Below are 8,819 nucleotides of genomic sequence, written 5' to 3' on the forward strand. Positions count from 1 at the left end.
GGCAACAGAAAGAAGGCTCTTGGGAAAGAGATTGTCTACAATTGGGTACTTGTCATGCTGTTATTGTCCCTGGTGTCTGTATTGTTATAAAAGTGGACAAGATCCTGGGGAGTGAGAATCAATTTGTACATCAGCTGTTTACTCAACTGATGATCTTATATCACCCTACATGGTCCCCCAAGATTAGCCATTTATGGCCACTGCAGGTTCTTTGCAAAGGCAACACTCCAAGCAAAAACACTGCATGACTTATTGTACTTTTTCAAAAACTGGTGAGCTGGGTTGATCACTCAGCTTCAGACTGGGCTAATGCTGGCACCAGAAGCAGGCCAAGCATTCTTGGTGATCCCATCTGGGACCATTCTCCAGTCTCACCTTTCTGGATTGGGACAGGTAAAGAGAGGTGAAGAGGAGAACAGCAAAACCTAAAAGATCCCGGGTTCTCCTGCTCAGGACTGGCTCAGGGGTCACCTCAGTCAATTCATATGTGGCTTCTTATTCTGGGATATTCCTAAGAAGTGAATATATGTGAGTAGCATCAGAAAACTTACACATATAGCTATTCACACACACACACACGCACACACACTTCTCTTCTGAGGTATTTTTCCTCTTCTGTTAATCATGGTGAAAGTCTTAAAGCAGCCTTTTTATGCTGCTGTGTTTACACTGCCATGCTCGGGTCCTCAGTCATATTCCTGTCACAGCCTCTACACCTAGCTCTGCCCAGTTGCCTCTCCTCTCCATTTCCAGTGCTCCCAGCTTCCAGCCCCTGTTCCCCAGGCCTCTCTGTGGCTCACGGCTCAGTGGCTACTGGGACTGGCAGGAGACAGTGCTCCTCTAAAGCCCCTGCTGCTCTGCTGTCTCTTCTCCATGCTTGGTACGCATAGGTCTCATCTGTGCTGCTTCCACGTCAGTGTGTGGCCTGCTATTTCAGTGGTGTCTGTGGTCAGGCAGAGTCCTGCTCTGGAGTCCTTTCCCTACTCTTGGTGATCGCTGGTTCCAGCCAGGCCCCTTTTTGCCGATCTTCTCTCCAGCCTGCAATTTCCATGGCATCTAGGGGTGGGCAGGAAGGAGACAGCCACGTTCTCATGGGTCCCAGTGACAGCAAGCCTATGGGTTTCTATCTGGCTTATGAGCCCTACATTGCCTGGGGCCAAGTGCCAAGGCCCAAGCTGGACTGCACTCTATATCTTCGGCCCCGGGGCTCACAGTTCCTATCCCAGCCTCTGACTTCTGAATGTCTCTCTGGCCTATCTTTTCCATGGTGCCCATGTCCAGCGAGGCCCTCCCTGGTAAATCTGTCTTTCTGGGCCCCATGTCCCTGCAGGAGAACCAGTTGACCCTGTGGGGACTGAGAGTGGTGACAGCTAGGGTGGGTGCTGATTGGCAGCCGGCCCACTCAGCTTCTTCCCTGGGAGGAATTTGTACGTTCCCCAAGATGGTGCTTTCTTCAAACTTGTGCTGCAAGCATGCTGAGGTCCAATGGCAGTCTTGCTTCTTATTCTAACTACCCCTTGTTTCTGGGCAGTGGCTGTTCACTCTCCAAGTTGTATTCTACCCGCTGCAGCCGTGCTGCTGCCTCTAGCCTGCCATGATGAGTCTCACTGGGAAAGCTTTATTGAGTATTCTGAGGCAGATATTTCTATCTTTTGCAAATTGTTTCTAATGCAAAGATGCACAGCTCATTTTCTTTTCTTTTCTTCTTATTATTTTTTGCTTAAATTCTTTTATCGGTACATTTTAGGTATACGTTTACATTTATCATTGGGTACTTGTACCTGTACATGATGCATCTTGGTTCTTATTTTTTCCCCATTACCTGTGCACCCTTCACCCCCTCCACCCTTCCCTATTTACAATGACTTTGTTTCCATTTTGTTCTTTTCTCATACTTTTTCCTTTCCCTTCTTTCCTTTCCCCTCCCCCTCCTACTTCCCCTACCCCTTTGGACCTTTTCTTCCTATTTCAAATTATCAATTATTTGTTTTAATCATTTTAATCCTTATTTACACTTTCAGTTTCTCACACTAGAGAAACTATTCGGTATTTACACATGTGTGTCCTATTTATTTCACTTAAAAGGATGGCCTCAATATGCATCCATTTAGCTATAAATGTCTCTAGTTTCTCATTCTTTATAGCTGAGTAGTACTTCATTTTATAAAAAAACCACATCTTCTTTATCTAGTTTCCAGTTGATGGGCACTTGGGCTATTTTCAAGCTTTAGCTATTATGAACTGTGGTGCTATGAACATGGGTGCAAATATATCACTGTGGTATGATTCTTTTACTTCTTTGGGGAAGATACCCAGCAGGTGAGTAGCTGGGTCAAATGGGACCTCTAGTCCTAGTTCTTTGAGGTTTCTCCATACTGACTTCCACAGTGTTTGCACCAGTCTGCACTCCTACCAATAATGGAGAAGAGTTCCTCTTTCCCCACACCCCTGCCAGCGTTTGTTATTGGTTGATTTCTTTCTTTCTTTTTTTTTTGGTACTGGTGATCGAACTCGGGACCTTGCACTTACGAGGCAGGTGCCAGAACCACTGAGCTAAATCCCTGGCCCTATTGGTTGATTTCTTAATAGCAGCCACTCTTTCTGAGGTGAGGTGGAATCTCAGTGTTATTTTCATCTGCATCTCTTAAATGACCAGTGATGCTGACCATTTTTTCATATATTTATTTGCTGCTTTTACTTCTTTGTCTGAGAAATGTCTGTTCATTTCAGATGCACATTTTTGAATTGGGTCTTTGAATTTGGGGGGTCTGATTTTTTTCAGTTCTTTATATATTCTGGATAGTAGTCCTTTATCTGAGGTACAGTTGCCAAAATTTTTTTCCCACATTGTATGTTGTCTGTTAGCTCTGTTGGTGGTTTCTCTTGCAGTGCAGAAGCTTTTTAATAAGATGAGACCCCAGTTGTTGATTCTTTGTGCTAGTTCTCGTGCTACTGAGGTTTTGTTCATAAAGTCTTTTCCTATGCCAATGTCTTCAAGAGCTCTAGCTAACTTATCTTCCAGCAAGTTTAGTGTTTCTGTCTTAATATTTAGATCTTTAATCCACTTTGATCTTAGTTTAGTGTGCAGTGATAGGTATGTGTCTAGTTGTAATCTTTGGCAGGTTGAAATCCAGTTTTTCCAACACCATTTATTAAATAGGCTATCTTTCCTCCAATGAGGGTGGTTGGCTCCTTTGTCAAAGATGAGGTGGCTGAATATGTCTGGAGTTGTTTCTGCATCTTGTAATCTAGTCCTCTGATCTTTGGGTCTGTTTCTTTGCCAGTACCATGCTGTTTTTATCACAGTAGCTTTGTAGTATAGTTTCAAGTTGGGGATTGTGATACCCCCTGCCATGTCTCTGTTGCTTAGAATTGCTTTAGCTATTCTAGGTCTCTTCTGGTTTCAAATGAATTTTTGGATTGTTTTCTCTAGTTCTGTGAAGCATATTGTTGGAATTTCAATCAACATTGCATTAAGTCTATATAGTAGTTTTGGAAGTATGGCCATTTTCACTATTTTGGTTCTTCCTATCCAGGAGTAAGGGATGTCTTTCAATTTTCTTATATCCTCTTTGATCTCTTTTTTGTCAGAGTGCTGTAGTTTTCAGCATAGAGGTCTTTTGGTTCCTTTGTTATATTGATTCCTAGATATTTCATTTTTTTTGGATGCTATTGTGAGAGGAATTGTTTCTCTAATTTCTCTCTCAGTGAGTCTGTTATTTATGTATAAGAAGGCTATTGTTTTTTGAGTGTTGACCTTGTATCCAGCTACTCTACTGAATCTGTCAATTAAGTCTAGAAGTCTTTTGGTGGAGTTTTTTGGATCTTCCATGTAAAGTACCATATCATCAGCAAATAATGACAGTTTAACTTCTTCCTTTCCTGTCTTTATTCCTTTTATTTCCTTCTCTTTTCTAATTGGCACAGCTCATTTTATAATCTGGATTTACTGGATAACAAATTATAAAGTCAACTTGTATGTATGGATACAAAACATCTCAAAGGGTTTGTATATCAGATATTTAGATATATGTCTAAAATATCTATTAGTGTAGTTCTTTACATTAATAGATTAAAGAAAATGTTACATGATGATTAAAAATTTAACTGAGACATATAAACAAAATTTGTTCACATTAATGGGGTACCATGTGATGTTTCAATTCATCTATGCCTGTGTAATGCTTAAATCAGGTTAACCATAGCTCTCTCCTCAAGAATTTATTATTTCTTTGTGGTGAAAATATTAAAAATCATTTCTTTGATCTTTCTGTATATGATGATTTAATAGATGCATAAAAAGCATTTGGGAAAAGCATTTTCTTTCTTTCTTTCTTCCTTCTTTCTTTCTTTCTTTCTTTCTTCTTCCTTCCTTCCTTTCTTTCTTTCTTTTTTTCTGAGATAGGGTCTTGCTGTGTAGTTCAGGTTGGCCTGGAACCCACCATGTTGCCCAGTCAGGCTGGCCTTGGTCCTCCTGCCCCAGCCTCCTGGGTACTGCAATTACAAGCATGTGTCACCACACACAGCAAGAAATTTCAATGTGTATTCATGATCAGGAGAAAATAAACTCTTAAGAATAAAAAGAACTCCCTTAACTTGACAAATGATGTCTCTCAAATAGTACAGCATACATCATAATTAACAAGTAAAACTCACGAATAAGAAAAGTGTGCTTACATTTATAATCCAAGGTTGTAATAGTCATAGTCAATAAAATAAGACATATGAATATAAGATATAGGATTTGAAATGAAAAGTACAAAACCATCATTATCTACAGATGTATTATTGCTTATACAGAAAACTCAAAAGGGTTTAAAGGCAAATGAATAGAACTAAAATAATTCAACAAGTTGGTTGGTTAAGATTTACATACAAAAACCTACAGCTTTCCTTACATTAGAATAACCAATAAAGAATAAATATGTCATTCATAGTAGCACTAACACCCAAAAGGTGTTTATGAAAAAATTTCACTAAAGAGGAATGCTTCATAGAGAACTTAAAGGAACATATCCCTGAATAAATGAAGTGGTGTACTCTGCTTCTACATGAAAAGTCTCAACAGTACAACTGAGTCAAGTTCCCATGTCCCACTTCACAAATTTAGATCCATTTGGTGCATTTTAGATCCCAGTCCCAATGGAATGTTTTCTAGGACTTCACATAATGATTATACAATTCATATGAAACAAAACAGAGTTAAAAAGCCAATAAGAACAAGTTTCAAATCCTTTCTTAAGCAGAAATAAAACACTTTGAATATATACATATTAAGCATGCTATGGACCAGAAGAGAAACAATTACACTTCTGGCATGAGTCTACATTTACAGACTCTAAAACAACAGATTCACCATCATGAGGGTGATGATGATGATGATAATGATGTGTATGTGTGTGATTGCGTATGTCCATATTTATTTAAAGTTTAAGTTCTCCACAGAAAAATAACAAATGCAGTTTATGCACATACATGTACAGTACGTATATAAAAACACAGGGGTGATACAAATCAATTTCAGAATAATGATTGCCTCCAGAAGTAGATGGAAGAAAATGAGGTGAGGAAGAGGTACATTAAAAGTTTCAATTGTATTATTAATATTTTATCTTTTAGGAAAGAAACATGAGAAAAGGAAAAATGGAAATACTCTTTGTAAATAGGGAAGGGTAGAGGGGGTGAAGGCAGGGCAGGAGAACGGGGAAAAAATAAGAACCAAGATGCATCATATAAAGGTACAAGATCCCAATGATGAATGTAACTGTACTGTATACCTACAATGTACCAAAAAACTGAATCAAAAAATTTTATCTTTTAAAAATGATTAAGAAAAATGGCAAATTGTCAGAATTTGTTGAAGGTGTAGGGTGTACAGAGATCCAGTTTATATTATACGTATTATTTTCTCCAAGTTAAAGAAATTCATCATAAAAACAAAATGAGAAACTACATCCTGCAAGATTGTTTTTAAAAAAAGACAGATTGGAAGCAATTGATAAAGATATTATAGTATAATAAAAGCACAGGGAAGGGGTCTTTGCTCACACCCTTGTGTTGGAAATACAGCCTGAGTATTTTAGTTCATTTTTCTGTTACTGTAATTGAATACCACAGACTAGGGAATTTATAAAGAGAAGAGCTTTATTTAGCCTATTAATCTGGAAGTCCAGGGCCATGGGGCTGCATCTGGAGAGAGCCTCCTTGCTGGCAGGGCTCCTCTGCAGTCTCAAGGTATGCACGGCATCTCTCGATGGGCCAGGGCCAGCTGGCCAGAGAGCTTGTCCTCATGACAAATTCACCTTTGATAACCCATTGACCTAGTATTCCAGGAACGGACCTATCTATTCAAGGGGGCAGAGTCCTCATGACTCAGTCACCTCCCAGAGATCTCACCTTTCAAATGCTATTAACGTGTGATTTTAAGGATTACATTTCCAGCCCGTGAAACTTGGGAGGTGCATTCAAACCACAGCACTGATGTGGCAAATATTAAACTTTTGGAGTAAGGCAACTTCAAATCCTAACTGGGCTGCTTTCAGCTGTGTCAATTTGAGCAAGTAACTCATTATGTGTATTAGTCAGCTTTTCTTTGCTAGGACAAAATACCTGACATATATAATTTAAAGGATAAAAGGTTTATTTTGCCGCATGGTTTCAGAGGTATCAGGCCATGGCTGGCAAGCTCAGACATAGAAACATCATGGAGAAAGGGAATGGAGGAGGACAGCTGCTCAACATGGCAGCCAGGAAGCAGCGTGAACAGGAAGTGCCAGCGACAGATTGAGAGAGGATGGGGCGGGGGACAGGATATGCCTTCAAAGGCCCGCCTCCGATGACCTATTTCCTCTGGGTCCATGCCCGAGGCCTACGCCACTGGGCCCATTTCCTAATGAGCTCATTCAGTTAAGCACTCACTAATGGACTAATCTATTGATGAGGTCAGCGCCTTCACCATCTAATTCCCTCTCTCACCCTCATCTCAACATTGCTGCACTGGAGATCAAGCCCTCAAGACATGAGTCTTTGAGACACATTTTATATTTAAACCTTAACTTGATGTTTTTTCACATTTGTGAAATAAAGATCACAATATTTTCCTTAGAGTGTTGTGAAGGTCAAAGTGTCATTGTGCCTGTCAGTTGTCTGGTGCAGTTGGCATTCCATAAACTGTAGGCTTCTGTCGTTAGCACGGGTTTTCCTTCCTTTCCTTTATACCTTGGATCTGTCATACAGCCCTTGCTTTTCCACCCCTCCTTCAAAGTCAAGGGACGATCTGCCCAAATGAGTAAAACTAGAAACGTACTTGGCTTTTCCCTAGGACAAGTGAGTGGGCTTTAACGTCACTTTGGCAGAATGAAATTTAACCAAAGTTGTATTGTGTAATGAACACCTGCCTGGCTGATCTCACATCGTGGCTATGAATACTAATGCTGTGATAAGTATGAAAGTGTCTCCTGATGCTAAGTCTTGCTTCGCAGGCAACATTGATTGCTGGGAATTTTCTTCATTTTGGCAGGTTGGAGTGCAAAAGTCTCAACCACAGGGGTGTCAGAAACCAAGACTGGCACTGCAAAGATATTGGATGCTCATTATTATCACAATACCCTTCAACCAGTTCCTGACCAATGACCGCAAGTTGTCAGAATTGACAATGATCTTCAGTGCAGTTGTCTCAAGTGCTCCCCACTGATACGCAAAAATGAAGTAACGCATTCCTAAGGTACACAGCGTTGTGCTCACTTGGGTGCTTCAGAAACAGGTAAAATTATCTGTCTTGCTTCCTTTGTGAGTCCACACATCTGTCTATTTACATTCATCCTTCCAACCAGTCAAAAGGGAAGACATTATAAAGGAGAACCTACCATGTATCCATAGTTTGTTAAATGCATTTTACATACAGTCTCATGTGACCACACTCTTATCTGCTAGGTGTTACACTGAGTACTAAGAATATTGAGGTGAATGAGACATAGCCTCTGAGTCAGAGGTGTTGATAGAATCACTGGGCAATATTCTAAGAATATAAACAACTAAAGAAGCACCAGGAAAAGCTACAGGAGTTAAGGGGTGGTGTTAGAAAGCAGAATGAAGTGGGTTTGGTTATGACTTAATCATGCATAGCCTGGCAAAGGATGGGATGAAGAGCATATTAAGTGGGGGGAAACATGAATCAAAAGCATGAAAGAGACAATTCAGACCGGGATAAAATTATCATAAAATCTGAATTAGTGGAGTTGAAACCTGAACCCATGACTTTTACTGAGGGACATAATTATAATGCTCACAAGATAACTTTTACCTTCTGTATGCAACCAACCTACAACAGCCCGGCTTCTACACTCAGACATATCAAGAACTGATCATATGAAATTCTATGCTTGGAACTTATCTAAAATTGTCCCTATTGTGAATTTGCTCCTATCTTACACTTTGATATTCAGGGTCTCTGAGTTTTTTCCTGGGGGAGCGTTGGGAAGACTTAAACGTTTTGGGATCTTGAAAAGCCTAGGCAACTTAGAGATGGCAGGCTTACAGCAATGGCCCAGAGCCAGCAGGAGATAGAGTCATACAAGCTGGAGCCACCAGCCTTTGGGATTCCCACTGAAAATGTGTCCCTCTTTCCTTTGCCTCCTCAAGGACTTTGATGCATCAGCATCCCCACCTGACCTTTATCCTCAAATGCTTGTTCTCTATTGATGTTTCCCTCTCGAAATAAAAACATAGTCTACATGTTTGAAGAAGAACAACAGATTCTTCCCTGGTGCCAAATCCTTGCTATTTTTGCCAGTCATTTGTCAATTACTCACAGTCAACTT

The sequence above is a fragment of the Heterocephalus glaber genome, unplaced genomic scaffold (assembly GCF_053883595.1).
Source record: "Heterocephalus glaber isolate CG9 unplaced genomic scaffold, H.glaber_assembly_v1.0 deba00001457, whole genome shotgun sequence".
NCBI classification, from domain to species: domain Eukaryota; kingdom Metazoa; phylum Chordata; class Mammalia; order Rodentia; family Bathyergidae; genus Heterocephalus; species Heterocephalus glaber.